Raw genomic sequence first — 18,991 nt, forward strand, 5'->3', positions numbered from 1 at the left:
GGAACACATTTGTTCTGTTTATTGAGAACATAATTCTCAATCAAATTTGTAACACAAAAACTGTTGCAAGTGCAAAATTCCCTTTTCTTGAGCATCCTGCAGTGTTTCTGTTTTTCCCCTCCATAAATATTCCTGCTAGTAAAATATTGTGAAGAAACTGAAAGGCAATGTATTCACCGTCAGCTGAAAGAGTCAACTGAGGCTTTGTGGGAGCATTTTATTTTCCTAATGCTGGCTTGTGACTGCAGTGAAAGGGCAGCTGTAAGCATGAGGACTTTGTTCTGCCTGCTGCTCTTCAGCTGCAAAGGGCTTGATTTCATGATGAAACAGGGAATGAAGAGTAGCACTGGCTAGATAGCAAGTGTTGAAAGAGAAGCTGTGCTATTCATCTTAATAGCATGATCTGCGTATCTCAGCTGGGCAGAAAAAGGAGATATTTTCCCATTTGTACTATCATTTGAAGTCAAGCTTTTTCAGAACAGATATTTCAAGTCAAGGGCAGATGTCAAAGTGGCTCATCCTAGTGCTGCTTTGTTTTGTGACAGGACAATCCCCCATCAGCGTGGATGCCCCCACCCCACAGGAGCTGGTGGCCTCGGTGCGTCTCGACCAGCACTGACCTGCCCAGGGGATGCAGCTGCGATGACTGAAGGTTGGCAATTAATGGAGGTAATGTGGTGCTATCAGCATTTCACCACTGTTCTCAATGAAAGTACTGAGGTCCATGCTTCAGCTTCAACACGTTTGTGTCTTTCTTACCATGCTAATTGCAACTCTTCCTCATTTGCCAGAAATTCAGAATGTCCTAGAAAATGCCAAGAGTGTTGCTTAGAAGGAAGCATGTGTTCCACATTTTCTGGTCTGGCCAGTCTGTGTTTGAACCAAGACCAGCAAGGGAAAACAAATGCGACTTTGAGCTATTTTTGATGGCTTGATCTTGGGATTAGTCCAGCTTCTGCAGCAAGTTAGAATTGTTCTAGTTTTGCGCAAGCCCTGCTTGAATTAAAGGCATCATGATGTGCGAATCTATCCCCCTTCTGATTGGAGCCCATTTTCCCGTGCTGTGGGCTCACAGAGCTGGTGCATTCCCGGTGTGGCGGAGTACAACCTCGCTGCATTTTGTTTGTAGAGAATGCTGCATAGGCTACACCATCCTTGGCCAGATGAACAACGGCGAATGTGTGTAGCATCCCACTGTTGTCACAGCTGAGGTGACGCAAACAGCATCTATGTGGGGCTGACCATTACTGGTAACATGAACATGAGAGGAATCACAGCAAAGGATACCTCCTGAAGTAACTTCTGAGGAGGTGTGCTTGGTATCCCGTTGCTCTTCCAGGAGCTGCAGGCCATGCCTGTGGAGCTGTGCAGGCTGCCAGATGTGGTCCCATCATCTTGGTGCGGTTTTGGCCCCAGAGGAGGCTGCTGCTGAGGGGAACGCCAGCAGGGAACAGAGGTGCGGTCTTCCCTTGTGCCCCCATGCTCTGTTCTGTGCACACAGCTGCTTTCACTTGCTGGCAGTCTGAGACGAACAGGTCTTCTGCTCCTGGAGCCGAATGACTATCCAGCTGTGTTCTTTGTATTCTGCTTGGCTTTCTAGCGAAACAAAACAAAACCAAAACACAGCCATACCTACTCTGCTGGGGCATAAACTGTGTTGTTAGAGAAGCTCAGCCTGACATTTAAAGTGTGGTTTCCCCTCACCCATCCCCCTTTTTTTCTCCTCTGGACTCAGAGGGCTAAACTGTGTGTTTATAGTCTGCTGCAATGACTGGCAATATTGAGCTTATTTAGATAGTGGGAATGGTTTTTCTGTGATAACAGAGGTGAAAAGCCTCAGATAAAGCTGAAAGCCTTATAGGTAATTGGGCAGGAATTGCTTTAATTTGTTAGTCTGTTTTAAAAGTTTTAAATCCAAAATGCAATAAATAGCTGAGAGAAAATGAGCACAGACTAAAACCTGCATTCACTCTGTAATAACACATACTACAGGAAATTTTTCTGAACTCGAAGCTTAAGCACTGTGATTACATTTGAGCTATCTGATTTTTTTATCTGTGCAGTGAAGTGCTCAAGCACACCCATCGGCTCTAAATGGATGTGTAATCCTGTAGCTGCTCCCTGTTCAGCAAAGCTCTTCAGCGTGTACTTCAGTCGCAGAAAAATCCGTGGGTCTCAAACACATGTTGAGAGTTAAAGGTGCGTGTTGAAGTGCTTGTTTAACTGCTGTCCCATGCATCTATAATGGTGTGCACTTCTCCTGCTCAACCTTTCAGCTTTGTTTTCAAAGCTTGACAGTGAGAAGAAATGTTTGTAAATGCATCATCCAATGTTCTGTCTCTAGCTGCCAAGAGGTAGGTAAGAGTAACCCCTGAAACAAGTGCTTCTCACTTGCCTGTGCTGCTTCAGTGGTTCATCACTTTGCATCATTCGGTATTATCACTTCAGGGAGTTTGCCTTTGTAGAAACTTAAGGTCCAATTCAGGAAGACACGAGGCAGCTGTTGGGGTCAGTTTGGAAACCTGTGAAATGTTGAGAACTCTTTCTAGGCCTCAACAAATTCTCTAGATACGAAAAACAAGGAATTTGAAGAACTTCTGCAGTACCAGTCTCTAGCGGTGGCAGCTGTTCTTGAACAAGTTGTTGTATGCTATGGGAGGCAGTAAGGGAAGGAAACACGTACTTAGATTGTTTGTTAGTGAAAAGAGTACCTTTATTCCAGCACTCAGAGTAAGTACAAGAACATAGTGCAGATTGCCAGCATCAGTGAATAGCAGATGATACTTTCCTCTGGTTGAACAAATGAAAATGAAAACATGTAAAAAAGGGACAAAGCCAGTACATTAGTGCTGTAGTGTGTGTGTCAGAGATCTTCTGCTTATTGGTGTTCCTGGGTGAGAAAGTTTTAAATCAAAATTCTGACTAAAGCCATCGGATGACCCCCAAATACTGTGGGGCTCACAGACTATAAAGAGAGGGGGAAAATATATTGGGATTTCTTGGTGCAGTGTTTTACTCAGTGAATCATTGTGTACTTGCGGATTACAACATGAGCAGAAGAGACTTCCATCGTCTCAGGTAGGAAACCCCAAAACTGTCCTGTGCCATCCCCTCTGTCATCCCATCTGGGCAAGCTGTGGGTGCTGCTGTTGATGTTTGTGTGCTCTGCACTGATTTTGCTCTCATGGAAATTGGCAGCTGGGGCTCTCAGGCTCTTTGTTAATGTCAGTAATTATTCAAAATATTTGAGCTTAGCCTGTACTCCTGCAGTGGGGCCACTGGGCGAGGATATAGGTTGCAGTGTAACTATGTAATTACTCTGAGATAAACAAAATGAAGATGCAAAAGAAAGCTGCTAGAATGAACTGAAGGACTATACATTATTCAACAAGTGGGAAAGTACAAAATTTAGGTTAGGCTTTGTTACTAATGCCCTAACAGCCCTAGCAGCACCATGAGCCCAGCAGTGTCAGCGAGCCCAGCAGCACCAGCCCCTGTGCCCAGCTCCTGGGCAGAGCCTGCCTGTAGCAGTTGGTCAGCTTGCTCTGCTTGTAGGAGCAGTGCTGTCTGTGGTGTTTGATGCTGCATCTGAAACTTGGATGCCTAGAGCTGGTCCCCAGATCAAAAAGTGTGGGCTCATTAAAGTGAATTCAGTCCCATCAGAGATTTGTTAATGACTGCATTAAATTGTGTTGGTTCTGGGGATAAGCACTGTTGAGCTCCATGTTATTCCTGCAGAATGTGTTGTCTGTGTCTTGAGCATTATAGGGGGACTTCAACTAAGGGAAGAAAAGGGGGGAAGATAAAGCCCTTCAGAGATTAAAACCAACCCCAGCTGCATTGTTTGTAGAAGGACCCAGAGACCCTGATAATGGGAGCATTAAAAATGCATAGCTGCATGGCTCAGCTCTGTGGATCTGCTGGCTAAAGGGCAGTTTGCTGCTCCCGCAGTGCCCGAGCCCTGCAGCCAGCATGCACAGCGAGGAGCTCCAGGCCGCCGTGCCACCAGGCAGCGCTTCCTATTGTGTCTTTTCCGCATGCTTCGGCACACCCTAGCTTGAGGTGGGACTGGAAGCGAAAGTTCTGGAATACTCAAGGAAGACCATTCTTGTGGTATTTCCATCCCAGCCAAAAACAGGAAGCACTGGAAAACTAGCCAAAAAGAAAAAAAAAAAAAAAAGAAAAGAAAAATCAGACTGCTGGGGAGCTTGCCAGCCTGGTTTCCAAGCCAAAGGGATTTGGAAAAGCATCTGAATGTTTCAGAGGTTATCCAGACCAGACTAGCAGACTTTCCCTCGCTGCTTGGTGTATGGGTGAATTGCAGCCTTCTGAGCTGTGCTTTCACTGGGGAGGTTCCTGTACTTGGATCTTTGCAGCTCTGCCCTACCAACCCTAAGAATGTATTTCCCCGTAACTGAAGGTGTCTGCTGTCCTGGCAGCCCCAAAATGCAAGCACAAGTCTTATTCTTGAAAAGAGTGAGTGGAGAAAGAAAAAACAAAGCCAGTCATAAGGCTGTTCATCCGTCATCCACTCCGAGTGTCACTTAACAGCAAGCAGCTTTTTCTATTGTCCTAAACTCTTTCACTGCAGCTTCCATAAAGGTGGGACAGGGATGAAGGGGGGTTTCCCACCTTCACTTTGCTCCTCAGCAGTGCTTGCTCTGATTTGCCAAATCTGGTCACTCTGATGTTGCTGCATCCAAAGAGGACACATATTGCTATAAGCCATCAGTGTCAATGATGTATTATTGAGAAGAGAGGCACTGAAAGCCATGCTGAAGTGTACGTTTATGGAGTAGTTTGAGTTTTGGCTCGCATCTTCTTTTGAGTGAGTTTTAGCCAAATTGCTTGTGTCAGTTTTACAGACCCAGGGTGGTCTCAAAGACAAGAATGTTAATGGCTTCTTCCTGTCAAATTATTTTATGACCAAAAGTGTTCTTTTTTTTTTTAACCACCAGCAATGATAGCATTAATCTAAACAAACCTATCCCCCTGAACTGCTCCTGGCAAGTGAGACATAGCTGGTGCGGGCAGAGATCTGCGGGTTATCTTCAGGACAGACCCCGTGGCCCTGGGACGGAGAGGAGGTGTGCTGTTAAATGACTGAGCTGTGGTGTTCCTGTGCCTTCTCACACCTTGCAGAGATAGAAGTTGAGTAACTCAAGACATATGGCTGGACTGACGAATAGAACGGGCTGTAAAACCAGAGCATTAAATAAGGATTGTGAACAGACTTTCCCTGATGAGTCCACAGGAAAAAACCAACAACCGAGCAATGTGGTTGTCTTGGTAGTCACAGAGCTTTTCTTTGTTTTACTTTTCTTTTTTTTTGCTTGTAACCCTAGCATCTGTCAGTCATAGCACATGGCCTGTGGTGTTTTGAGAGTTTCAGTGCTTGAGGTATGTTAAGAAAAGGAGTAGAAAATTGTTTTCTTTCTGGACATTGTGTTTTATGCCATCATGTATTTTGTGAGATGGGTGAACGAAGTAGTATTCGCCAGTGAAAAATTAATGTGGTACAGTTAGCATGTTCTGAATGCTTTGCAGAAGGTATAATTTAGCAAAACAATGGAATTTTGCTTTATGAAATGTGGCAAGAAAACATCCATCAGGATAACTTGTCCCTTCGAGCATGCATAGTAGAGTCTGTCCTTCCATAGAGGAGCTATTTTCAGGGTACAATGAACTTGGCAAGTTGAATCAGCAAACGTTCTGGTTGTGTATTGGCTATTTATTGGGATCATATCTGAAGTATAACTTCTACCTCCTTTAGATTTGAGAGTGCTGTCATAGGTGAAGCTTTAACAAGAGAGAAAGCAGAAGGCCAGGAACGCACTTCTTATTGCTGCCAAGTGAAGGCAGAGCCGGGAGCTGTGCGGGATGGGGCATGGGGATGGTTCAGTGCCTGAGAGCCCCCCCAGCAGCTCTGCACACGTTGTGCTCTGCTTCTGCTGCTGCTGCTCTGCCCTTCCCAGCTGGCCTGCAGCTTGGCTTTTCCCGATTACCTTGTTCCTTCCACTCCTCCTGTCTTACTTTCTTTAAAATCAGTCCTGAATGCCTAAAAGAGTGAAGGGCGCAGTTTTGACTTTGATAAAGAATTGCCTTATTGTAGGTATATATCTACTTTTAAACATTTAACTAGGAAGTATAAGGAGAATAGTACTTTTTACATCTCTGTCTTCTTGAGCTTGAATGTAAAAGGCAAGGAAGTGCTAAGAAAGGCTATCTGTGGTGCACACAACAACCTTGGCAATTCTTTCTTACTGATAGCAGAAGTAAATCTAGCAAATGTAATGCTCGGTAGTTTTACAGCCAAGCAACTATGATGGACCAGGAATTATCCCTGCTTGGCTTCTGTCTAGGAAGCCGTGTCCTCTGCTGAGGGCTCTGCATTTTCTAGCTGTGAAGATTTTCCTAGTAAGGAACTTTATCACCTTTTTTCCATTTTAATAGTGACTCTACCAGGAATAATAAAAACCTTCATCTCTTGTGCTGAAAGCGTTTTCATTGCCTCTAGGAGTGATCTATTAGGAAGCATTTTACACCTTTTGCTAGGCCCTCTGAAGGATTAAAAATAACCAAACAACAAAACCCAAAACAAACAAACTGCACGAAGTCTGCTTGCAAAAAGGCCATTCATGCTTTTGGTAGTATTAGTTTTCAGCTTGAATATGATAAGAAAAGGAGCATTTATTGCAACAGCATTGTAGGAGAATGAGCTTCACGTGTGAAACTTCCCCCAAAGAAATGAATTATTTCATTATTCGTACGTTATTATCCTCTGCTTTGATACTTTTTGTTCCTTAAGAATAAAATAAATGAATACCTGCAGAAAGCCACAGAGGCTTTCTGGGGCTGGAAAAAGGGAAAATGTAGAATATGCTGTAATTGAGTATAAAAATCAGATAGTGCCAGTACATTTAGCCTCTTCAGTGTGTTTACTTCGGAGTAGCAACAGCTTAAGAAGAGTTCTTAGAAAGCTTGGTGCCTCACTCACTTAGTGTGCTTGCTGCGTGTGTATTTACATCTCTCAGGTCCGTGCCACAGAAATGCTGAAGCAGAGCTGTCTGCTGCCAGCATCCTTACAAAAAGCAGAGGCAGAGCGGTTACTTGCTGTGCCCTGGTGACCCTCAGAAATCCATGTTATTAATAGCTGTAGTCAGAGCTCCGTGTTAATTATGGGGTGCTTCTCACTGCAGTCATCAATAACTATAAATGATTGGCTTTCCTGCGCAGAAAAAAAGGTACCAGTTGTTAAGATTTTAGTGGGAACTGCGTTATCTTTCAGCCTACGAGGGGATACAGCAGCAGAAGATGTGACCTTAGGCTGCTGCAAGGCTCTGTGAGAAGCCATGAGCTCTTGAATCCAGGTGGAATTTTGAACATCTCTCTAACTTTAAAGCAGGGAAAATACCTCCTTGTTCCGCCTCTGGGTTATTCTTTGGTATCCGCAGGGCAGGCTAGCAGGTTGCTTTTTCAAGATTTTGGGGTGTACTGCCAGTCACTGTAAAGAGACACCAGGAAGTTGCCTGGCTTGGTGTCCTGCTGCACAGCTGAGAAAAACAGCTGTAATGCTGCCAGCTGGAGTTATTTAAAACCTATTGCAATTTAATAGGATTATCAAATAATCTACTTCTATCCATGTTTACTAGTACGTGGTCAGATTTTTTTTTCCTCCTATGATCCAGGAGAACTCTGCTGTTCTTGGAAAGCAAACACTCGCTATGTGGCTGCGGACACAGATCTCCCTGCTGGGCTGTGCTGGCACTGAGGGTACACCGGGAAACTGCCAGCAAACAGTATCAGTAATGCTCGTATATCATGCTCCGATCATAATAAAACTAAAATAAGGGAAAAATGCATGTGTCTTTGGGATGGAGTTTGATTCTCAATGCCATCCTGATTTTACTCTTGTGACAGTGAACAGGTGCCCTGTTGGTGATCACAGTTAGAGCAGGGCCTGGGGAACGCTGAGTTCATCTGAAGCCTTTGTCTGTCACTGGCACAGCAGAATGTGAAAGCTTAGCTGGGAGGATCCCAGAAATACTTAGATTTGCTCTACTGGAAGGGTGATGCCATCAGAACCTAGAACAGTGTGAATAATTCTTCAGGCCCGTATTTTCTAAAGCACATACTGTTTCCTCTTTATTAATAGAAACTGCATTTTGGGGCCATTAAAAAAGATTTTCTCATTGGTTTTTAGGAGAATTTGGACCTTCCTGTGGAGTTCCAAGCAGCTGGGTAGGTACTTGGTTGATTTGAGTTGGAGTTCTGTCTGTCTGCAATGGAAAGATGGATAAAAAAACATTATGGCTTTATTTCCATCTCTGTTTGAGTTATGGTCCGTGCATGCTCCATGGCCTTGGATTTGGAATGGAGCATGTATGGATTTTCAGATGAAGCCTCTGTTAACCAGATAAAAATGTGCATTTCAGAAGCAAAACACATCTGTGTTGCAGCATGGCAAGTTCAAAGCCACTTGGAGAAGTTTATGGGAAGCAGCTGTGGGTTGTCTCTGCTAATTAGGAACAGAGCACGCTGAGGACTTGACACAACAGGTTTACACAGCGCGATTAGGTACAGAAAGTTAATGTCTGCTTTTAATAACAAGAGCAAGTAGCAGAGGTGGCAAAGTATTTTTAATGACATCATTTGCCCAGCTGTTTTACACATCTGTAACCAGGGACGTCGTTCCAATTCTGTAACACTTCATCCTTGCTCTTCCACACCTTTGGGATAAAGGATAAAGTTACCTGTCTGGAGGAGAGCGGCCTGGGCAACGTTTCCATTTGTGGCCAGTTATCAGCATTGGCCGTGTCCAAACACTGGCTAAACCCTAAGCGTACCACATTAGGTCTATATATTTTTCAAAGTACTAATTACTTCAGTGTGAATTTGGCACTTACGCAGATCCCCGTGCTCTCGGCCAGGCTTACAACTAGGAATGAAACATTTGCAGCAGCTGCAAAAATGTTTTTACTTATTTAGAGCATTCTAATATTTTATAGCCATGAATAATGACAAGCCCATGAATCAGACATCAGTTTGCACTGTTAGATGCTTCCCCCTGTGATGTCTTAGACAGTGATGGCACGAGGGCTGTGCCGTGGGGCTCTGCTGCATGGCTGCACAGACGCATGTTGCCTGCCCATGCAGGGGCAGGTTCAGCTGATTGGATCCAGTGGGATTTCCACTGAGCAGGGCTTTGATGCAGATGCCTTTTTCCTCCTCCTCTCGTAATCTCCGTGCAGCTGTGTAGAACTGCCACTGGGGCTGTACCTGGGCTTCTGTTTCCAAACCTAAGCAGCTTGTTCTGCCAAGGTGTGGTGGCCCACTGAGGGTTGGCTCGCAGCTGCACCCAAACTGTTGCTAAGAGTTGGCTTGAGGGACTTGATTACCTGTGTGCTAACAAAGAGGTGTTCTCTTCCAGATGGGGAACAAGAGGAACGCTGTGCAAAGTGTTGGAGGGGTTTGCTGTCACTTCGGAGCAGTGAGCGACTCAGAAGGGCCCCATCCAGCTGCTTTGCTTGGTTTGCTGTTTGGGTTTGCTCTCAAATAGCTGTAGTGGGTTTGAAAGTCTTGTTTTTCATATTTAATGTCTTCGTGATGTATGGACATAGAGTATAAGATTTTAGTACATCTGCGTGTGGTGTATGGCATGCTTTGGGAATATACTTGAACTGTAGGACTCCGTTACACTGTGAATTAACCTCTAGTCTGGAAGAGAAATAGAAAACAGTAAAGTGTGGTACAAGTATATCTGGAGAGAAATAGAGCATTGACTAAAGCGAAAGAAAGCAGGTTCATGGGAGATACACTGTGGGTCTGAGGAAGGGGCACTCTTCATTCTGATATAATAATACAAATCTTGCTGTTATTCTGTATTACTGGGGCCAGGTTGACCTCAAGACTGGGGGCCCAAACGCTTGGCAAGGATGCTTCCTTTCCCTTTGGATGATACTGAACGTCAGCAATTAGTTCAGTGCAGTTAGGTTGAGCTGGGCTCCGTTCAGTCAGCGGCCCCATCTCCTCACAACTTGGTATGTCCTCCTGTGTTACAGTGGGTTTGTATGTGTCATTTTATTTATGGATACAGTAGGGGTTGAGCATCACTCTGCTTCGTTGCAGGAACATAAGCGTTTGTCAAAATTAGAGGGTTTTCCAAACTGTGAAAGCAAACTGTAAAACTCCTGAAGAGGTGGAAAGTCTGAAAACTGCATTTGCTCTTAATAAATAAATAAATACTTTATGATGTGGACAGAAAAAAAAAAAGTCCAGGTGGATAGCACAAGTATTATGAAAATAAGTGAAGACAAATCCAGTTTCAGAGCAGGTGTGTGGGTACAGAGAACAGGAGAACGTGTTTCTTTGCAGTGACACAGGAGCTTGGACCTTCTGAATTCTCCACGAAACAAGTGAACATGTTTTTCCTTTCAGGCTTCTTCGGGAGATATGTAAGTGATGTAAAAGTGAAAAAGTAAGAGAAGTGATGATTTGCATCTGTGGGTACTACCAGGCAAAACCAGCGGGGTATTTCACGTGCTGTACATATTTTAGAAGTGGAAAAGCCTGTCCTGGTGATAACAGTGGAGAGTTGTTGTTGCGTAATTTGAGTTCTGAGTGCTCTTGAATTGTACTAAGAGCCTGAGATCAAGATCTCAGGCCAGGAGCCAGGTGTCTGGGGGATGCTTCAGGGATGCACTCAGCGCTGATGTTCTCAGCGTCGAACAGCATCTCCTGGCAGCCCCCTGCTCACCTCGGTGCATGCAGAAGGCTCTGGGCATCAGCTTTCAATCTTCTCTCTTTTTCTGAACAGAATCAGTCCTGCAGTAGGCACTGTCCCCTGTTCTTGGAAGAAGAGTTTGCTGAAAAATTTCTACGCCTTTTAACAGTAACTTGGATTGCCTCATATCAATAGCAAACCTTTCCCTATAATTGCGTCTTAACCTGAACAAAAAAAGATTTGTCCTGACACAAGAATCATACGCGATGCTTGGTGTGCTTCGTTATGCAGGAGGTTACCTCGGTGATAATCAGTTTTCCTCGATGGCTTGAAGGTCTCTTCTTGCTTCCTGTTCTTGAAAGTGTGGCAAAGCAGCGTGACCCCGAGGGAGCGCAGCAGAGGAAGGTGCAGCTCGGTGTGCAGCATCGTGGCGGGGCTGCCCGGGGCCCAGCTCGGGGCTGCCCGGAGCGCGGCGCCTGCAGCGTGCAGAGCGCGGCCAGCTGCCAAGCCGTGCAGCGGGCGGCTGTTTTCGTTGAAAAGGCAGCCCGAGAAGTTAAAGCCTTCGGAGTTTTTAAAATCAGCTGGAGAACATTATAGTCACGCAGAACTGAAGGCAGACAACTCGTTAAAATTAGCGTTGGCCGTAATTAAAAACATGCAGGGGGAAAAAGTCCATGAGAAGAAACAGACTCTTGGAAAGCTCCTGACATAGCTAAATGTCTAAATGGAAACGTAGCTTGCTAATTGATTTAAATGATGGCCCGGCTCCTCCCTGCTCACTCCCTGCAGCAGGTACCGGAGCTGCCCTCTGCGGGCAGCCAGGCTGGGCACAGCCCCTCTCTGTCCCTGCCTTCAGCAGCTCGGTTCCTGGGGCAGCTGGGGCAGGAGGTGCCATGCAGCCGGCACCTCTGGGGCTGCATGCTGCCCTCAGCACAGCTCTGCCCTGCTCTCGTGAAGAACCTGAGTGTGCACATAGGAAGGAGGATTTTCAAGTCTGAATTAAGCCTTTGCCATGCCTGCCGGTGCTGACCATTGGTAGCAAATAGCAATGATTTGGCTGCACTTGTATCATCAGGTCCATTTGGAGTGTCATTGCTAAAATAACGCCATTACCAGCATTTATACCTGCACAAGGAATGAGCACAATTTCTCTGCTGGTTATTGCAGTGTTTTCTTTCCTTTTGCTCTGGGACATACACTCAGTCCTTACACAGGTATCTTTGCATGCTCCTCTGGTAACTTTTCCTCTAAATGAAACCCCACTGGGGCTTCAGCTGCGTCGCGCTGTGCTGCATGCTGGCTTCCCATGGCCAAGCAGCCCGGGTGAATCCCATTCCTCATTGTACTGCCGGGCCTGATTTTGTGGTGCTGCTGATCTTACATCCATCCCATGCCGTTTAGCTGAAATTTTTTTTTCCTTGCTATTGCCTATGGTTAGGAAGTGTCCCTTTCCACACGTCATAATTCACTTTTCTATTGGCTTCCACTGTATAACGCAGTATGAGTGTGAAAAACTCTTCTCGTGTCAGTCTCGGGAAGCCCCATTTCATGTTGTCATGCACAGCCTTGGGGTTTGCGTGTGTTGTTGTGAAGATAAGAAACCCCGCTTCACAGCCTTACATGAGGCCTACTGGCTTCAATTATGTGTTGTAACTCAATGACTACCCTATTAAAATCATAATGCAATTTATATTGGCTTTTATTGCGCGTTGTAACATGATGATAGGCCCTTTTCATGTGATGCCTTTTGGCTTTTTTAACAAATCAGAATGTAACAGCCTACCTTTTTATATTCTAATGTAATGAACTCTTTCCACAGCTCCGTCTGATGCTTATTGGCTTCTCTGAGAGATCCTATTCCTAATTTAATGAGTCCCTCTTCACATCATAATGTAATTCATACTGGCTTTTACAGCATATCCTCGCACGCCGGTGCCAAATCATATTGTGTCATAAAGCTAAGTGGCTTCTAATGGACATCACACCTCAGTAACCCTGTCACACGTTGTAACATTTTTGTCTGCTTCTCTAACACATTGCCAAAGTCCAGTGCTTCTCCAGAAAGTCTGCTGCAGGCGTGAGCCGTGGGTTTTAGGCAGCAGGCGGCTGCAGGCTGTCGTGCACTGGCCGTGTGTCACGGGGATATTTTAAGGGATGTTTTAAAGGAACACTGCCCGCCTGACTTTAACGACTCCCTTGCTCCTGTTATGGGTTATTGCACAAAGAGTGCGTTCAGATCTTTTTCTCCGTGCAAGTATTTTTAAGCTCGTGTAGGGTTTACCTAATTTAAATTCTTCATAAGGCATTTATTTGCTTCTTTAACCAAATGATGCTTTTAGGGCTAAGATTATTTTTTTTGCGTTCCAGAATCCATTCTGGACTTTGATATTGTTCTGAGGAAAGGCTTTCCATAGTGAGAAAAATAAATGCCTTTCTCCGTGTGTGTTGCTGGCAGAGTGCTGTTTTCTGAAGGCAGCAGAGGTGGTGACACACCATCCCTGACCCAAAGCAGGGCCTGCTATCCCAGTTAGTGGGTAAGTTCAGTACTTCACTGACATCTGATGAAGCCTTTAAGCATTCTTCAGAAGGAAAGGAGACGAAAATATTTACTGCTCTGGGCAGGAACATCACGTAACATCTCTTTCAGAGTGCACACGTAAATCTGATTATCTGCCTAATAATGGTTCCCTTTGGGAGTGCATAGTCCTTGTGTCTCGAGTAGCTCTCAAATCTCTTCAATAGAATCGTGCTGTGAACCATGCACTAAGGATGGCATTTATTTTCCCAAACTTCAAATGTCTGTGTCTTATCTAGTCCCTTTAGCCTTCATTTGTGGGTGCTAGAAAAGGCCATGTCAGTAGATAATCACGTATGCAATTAGAAATCTACTTTTAGATGAGTCAGATTGCTTTCTGAAGATGATTTATTTCCACTGTTTGCAGCGAGACTTGATTAGTATTCAGGTGGAGAATCCCAGTCTTGGAAAGATGACTGTTCATAAGAGTACTGCAGCCAGGTACTGAAAATTACATATTTCAATTTTTTTTTAAAACTCTCCATCGTATCTTCTGTGCTTTTGTAGATTCCAGCTCCACGTAACAGCTCATTTTTTTCTCCTTTACTTGCCTGTTCTTTGTAGCCTGTTCCCACGCACCGCCCGACTTGTCCTACATGGTTCTGGTTGCAGCTGGGTGCTGCTGGTGGCTTTCCACAGGATCGTCCTTCTCCAGGTCCCTGACTAACAGGTGAAGTGCAGTTCAGCAGTGCAAACACCTGAGCACGTGCAGTGCTGAGAAAGCAGGTGCACCAGGAGGTCACAGAAGGATTAGGGATTTGGCCACACTCCTGTTCATTTCTGAGGCCTCTTAGCGAGCTGTGCATTCTCCTCCTGATTCTCCCTGGTGCTGTAAAAGAGTAATCCTTGGCCAGGGTTTCAGACTGACAAAGGACGTGTTCTTTCTGAGTTATCATGATAACTCTTTATAATTCATCCATTTTGTTTATTGCACTACAGTTTATAGATGTGATAGGAGTTGTTTTATAACTGAGCTTTTTTTAACACCATAATAGGATTTAATTCTCTATACAAAGGCAAGTCATTAACTTTTGCTTTGTACAAGGCAACCTTTTCTAACCACTCCTCAAACTCTGGTTAAAGAAAATGTAAATATGTCAAAACTTTATAAGAGAAATGCAAACTTCTAACAGTATTGCCACTGCCCTTATTCAGATTTGAAGCTGGAATAGCTCAAGTATCTTCTGTGGGCTGGGCTTGTCAGCTATATTGTATTGTCATTGACTCACAGTGACCTGATCTTCCCACGACGTGTATTGTGTTGCAGTAGGAGGGAAGATCATGGTACATGGTAGAGTATATGGGTTCAGAAATGAGCTCCGTGGTGTGTAGCAGGGGCAGGGGAAGTAAGCTCCCTGTAAAGCCAGGGTTGTTTTCATCCATGCATGGACTTCTCTGGAGGTCTCCTGATCCAGCCCCTGCTGCACGCTGGATCCTCTGGAGCACATTGCTCACGAGCAGGTCCAGTCAGGTCTTGAATTATCCCTGAAGATGGAGCAGCCTTCCCAGGCAAAACTAGGTTTTTCTCATCTTCCCTTGTTTTCAGTTTGTGCCTGTTGCCTCCCATACTGTCACTGGGCACCCCTGAAAGGAGCCTTTTCTTTACTCCTCCTCTGCCCTATCAGATATTTATACACGTGGAGAAGATCACTTAAGCATCTCCATGTCCCTGTACTGGATTCAGGGCTTACTGACAGCTCTTACATTGGAAAAACCATTGCTTCCCCTTGTATTTAGCTTTGAGTGAAAGCACTTGCAGTCACTGAGTGCCAACCATCAGCAAAGTTCATTTCTTAGTGGCTTGTATTCACTGTGATAACTTGTATGGCCGGGATCGGTGCAGTATTGCTATGCAAAGGTGTTGGTGCTAATGGTATAAAAAAGAAAACCTATGTGCTGTACAAAGACAGAGATAAATTGAATAGAAAGATGTAAAATCTGAAATCATAATTATGTTGATTTTGTAGATGCTGGTATTGGAGCTAAAATTGTAAAAACAAAAAATAACAGGAAAAGTTTCACAGTGTCTTGCCTTTCCAGAAAAGGAACATTTCCTTGTCTGCCCTGATGAATGGTTCTCCTACAACCCTGTAACGTGTCCTGTCCTCCAGCCAAGGAGGGCTGGCTGTGACAGCTTCATGGCCCATCAGCTCTGCTCCTGAGAATGGAAGGTGCTACTGGAAAGTGCAGGAAATTCTTCTCTATCTCTTCTGGTTTTATAGACAGTCGGTACTTAGTCTCCAGCAGTCCTGGCTAGCTTGCCTGAAGCAATTAAGAATAACATATTGTTGAAGTGATTTTTATGGGCACAGCACAAGTGTAGGGGATGATTTTATGGGCTAGCACATCCTGAGGGGATGAAAAGACACGTGTTTCCCTCAAGTACTGTGCTTGCTGCTCAGAGAGCTTCTGTGGGCAAATGAAATTAGGTTGGTCTCAAAATGGTCTCAAGCCAGAAATGGTGCAGCACAGCACAGCACTCTGTACTGGAGAGACTGTCTCGTGGTGTCCTTCCCCCAGGGCATGCTATGGATCTCTTGTCTCCTGTTAACTAAGCCCAGAGGGAAAAAAATGGCCAACAAATGTGTTGTGTGAAGAAAGGACCCATCCCCCTGCAGGGGCTCTCCTCAGCGCCTCCACCCATCCCTGCCAGCATGCAGTGCAGTGCTGGGGCACATAGGGTTCTGTGAAGCTGATAAAGCATGTGCACCACTTCAGATCGGGATAGAAAATATGCTTTAATAGCTGTTATTGCCTTTGTGAAGGTGCACATCTTCATGGGCACCGTATGGAGAGAATGGTGGGAAATAGCTGAGAGGAAAGCAAAAAATGTATGATTAATTAATCAGAAGGTTGTAATTCAGTGAGTGACAGTACGCTATTGACAAATTACTGATAGCCTAAACAATACCCTGAGGATGCAGGATTTGATAATGCAGACACACGTGGAAATACATTTTATCTGCAAGTTATAAGTTTGAGCCTCATCTTGTACAAAAATAGTTTATGGTAGAAGCTGATTATGGGGTCACTGTGATCGCTGCATGCAAACATGACAGGGAGTCTTTCACTTTTCTGAGTAATGTGCTTCTGTTGAGCTTTTACTAAGCTTTTCTGCTTAATCCACCCTTTTCTTAACGGTGCTTAATAGCTTCCTATTGCACAGAGTGAATCTGCAGGACTTTTAGGTGAAGCTGGTTTTCAAAGGATAGATGGAATATTTTATGAGATTTTTCTTCCCTATTTTATGACTTGGGGAAAAAATTGTATTCCATGAATTGGGGAATAAAACCATGTCTTTAGGGGCAGTTGGAAAACCTCCCCAAACTGCTAAGCATGCTCATCCCCCCAGTGATACTGGCAGAGTTGCCCCCTAGTTTCTTTGAAACGTAGTTTGTGTATGGACATTGTGTTTTGGGTATCATGTCATACAGGAATCAGTTTGACAGCAGTCTTCCTCATTTTTCTGTAAAGTAGCACTATTTAATATTTTCTATCTAGTTTGAATCAAACATCAGGTAGATGATCCTCAAGTTTTTGGGCAAGTATACAGAAAAAACATACTTGGCTGGCTCAACCTGCCTAGTCAATCATTGGTGAGGCTGCGGTGCTTCTAAGCATGGGCTCAGTTTATGGCCTGAGGTCAGGGAACAAGTGATGTGTTCTTGCAGAACACTTCTCCCTCCAGCCCCTGCAGTGCCTCCCCCTCCAGCTGCCATCCCTGCCTTTCAGTCTGCTGTTATGCATGGCCATGGCAAGGCTGGGCAGTACCGCCTACGCTGGTGCAGTTCTGGACAGGATTGCGGGGTCCCACATCCTCCCACAGGAGCAGAAGCGTGTCCTGGATCTTTCCCTCGTACTCCAGATGGATCCAGAACGTGCTGGTCTTAGAAACAGGTTGTGCAGAATCTGATGGTTTGTTTTTTTTATTTATCCTAAGCACCAGTCTTAGGAGTTACTTCATTTTACAAGTTGGAGAACTCTGCATGTCATTGGTAAGTGTAGATAATTTATTTACTAAACTCTTCTGGCTGCTTAGATACTGAGCTGGTTTGTGTATTCAGTTCTGTTACGAAACTGTTCTGGCTGCGAGCATATCCCTTAGGTACAATAAGAAGAAGGAGTAAATATCAGGCTCCCTGCCTGCATGGCACTGCTTTTTGGGAGCCTTCCCTTCTCTTCAGAGCAGATTGGCAGCAATCCCACAGGAGGGAGATGGCATGTTGCTGTGGTGACAGTGGGCAGCAGAGGTCTCAGCCAGCCCCAGCAGGCGTGCGAAGTGATAGAGTGAGGTGTTGTGTTCATCTACAGGATTTCAGGTCAGTTTCAGCGTGCATTAAGGTTTGCCCACGCTGCAGGATCCTGCTGCATGTAGGTGGTGTGTGCACTGATGTTCCTTATCCAAGGCGTGGAGGGCAGGGCAGTCTCTGTGGGGCCGGCTTCCCCAGTGTCTGCACTGCTCTCTCCACCTTGCAGCCTGTCTCTCCTATGGGTCATTATACTAAAAAGAAAAGCAGTGTTTGGCATGATCAGGGTGATCTCTCCTGCTATTCTGATGGTGTGTGAGCTTTTGAGCCTAGCCCAAGTGGAGCACAAGAAAGTGAGAGCAAAGCAAATAGCACCGCAGCTCTCTGTCCGTAGCAGAGCTTGCAGAGCCCCATTCATGCTGCTCACGGTGCAGAGCAGAGCAGAGCATTGCTGCTTGGTGCAAGCTGAAATGAAAACATCTTTGAAATTCCCTTTACATTTTTTTTCCCGAGATGAGGCCTTTTCCCTGCTGCAGGACTTGCAGGCTTCTGCACTGACTGCTGGATGTGCCAAAACAAGCCACCTGCTTGTATGCAGCCCAGTAACTCCCTTGCACAAACATCTGCTATGCCGTGCTGAGATGTGCTGCGAGGGCCGTGCTCACAGTGCCGTGGTCCTGACGCCTTCTGCCTGCCCTGCCAGCAGGGCTGCTCTGCTTTCTGGCTCCACATGTCCCAGTGCAGCACTGGATGAAGGAGGGAAGGGCAGCCTGGGGCTGTGCTATGGGGAAGACCGGTTCTACAGAAAGGAGGGTGGTGGGAATCAGCAGTTAGAGCTGACTGGTGGCAGCGTGTTTCTTTCTGGACATTTCATTGTCAAAATGAGAGGCTTAAGGGGAATTTAGAGACACATGCAATGGTGATTTTTTAGTGGGACTTAATTTGTCATCTGTCTTACAACTGATGAATTAAAAGCAGATAGAATAGAGGCATGAAGAGGTTGCCAGCTTTAGACAGCTTGCTGTGCAGCCAAGATTTGCTACAACTATGATCTTGGAAGGAATAGGTATTGATAATGAAGGTGATGTGTGCATTTGTTACATGGGAATGATGCTGTGCAGCCTATCCAAGGTAGAGAAAGATTGCTGTTTCATGTTTCAGGTACAGTAGGAGGTTTGATATAAAACCAGATAAACTTACAAAACCTCCAGTTTGATAAAATGAGGAGAGCAGTAAGTGGAGCAGACTGGCACTACTTTTTAGAAAGTGGCCTATGAAGGAAAATTGGCTGAACTTCAAAGAAGTGCTAGAGCTGGCTCAGGGAGTGAATGTATCTTTATATAAAACTATACACAGAACTTTAAAACCAGTGTGGACGAGTGATAAGCTGTTGAAGTTAATTTTGAGAGAAAACAGCTCTAAAATACATAGAGAGCAGTGGTTGAT

General features: G+C 45.0%; 2 long non-coding RNA genes across 29 annotated transcripts in view; both read left to right on the plus strand.

The window, feature by feature from the left end:
* The window catches only part of LOC110405576, a 42,935-nt gene extending 40,742 nt beyond the window's left edge, over positions 1 to 2,193 (plus strand). For both annotated transcript variants that reach the window (XR_002442960.1, XR_002442959.1), the window contains exons 2-3: positions 546 to 669; positions 2,064 to 2,193. This is a non-coding gene — a long non-coding RNA (uncharacterized LOC110405576). The remainder of the gene's footprint in view (positions 1 to 545; positions 670 to 2,063) is intronic.
* Positions 17,377 to 18,991, plus strand: part of LOC110405223 — a 159,239-nt gene continuing 157,624 nt past the window's right edge. For all 27 annotated transcript variants that reach the window (XR_002442735.1, XR_002442734.1, XR_002442731.1 and 24 more), the window contains exon 1: positions 17,377 to 17,617. This is a non-coding gene — a long non-coding RNA (uncharacterized LOC110405223). The remainder of the gene's footprint in view (positions 17,618 to 18,991) is intronic.

This window comes from Numida meleagris, chromosome 12 (genome assembly GCF_002078875.1).
Source record: "Numida meleagris isolate 19003 breed g44 Domestic line chromosome 12, NumMel1.0, whole genome shotgun sequence".
In the NCBI taxonomy this organism is placed as follows: Eukaryota; Metazoa; Chordata; class Aves; order Galliformes; family Numididae; genus Numida; species Numida meleagris.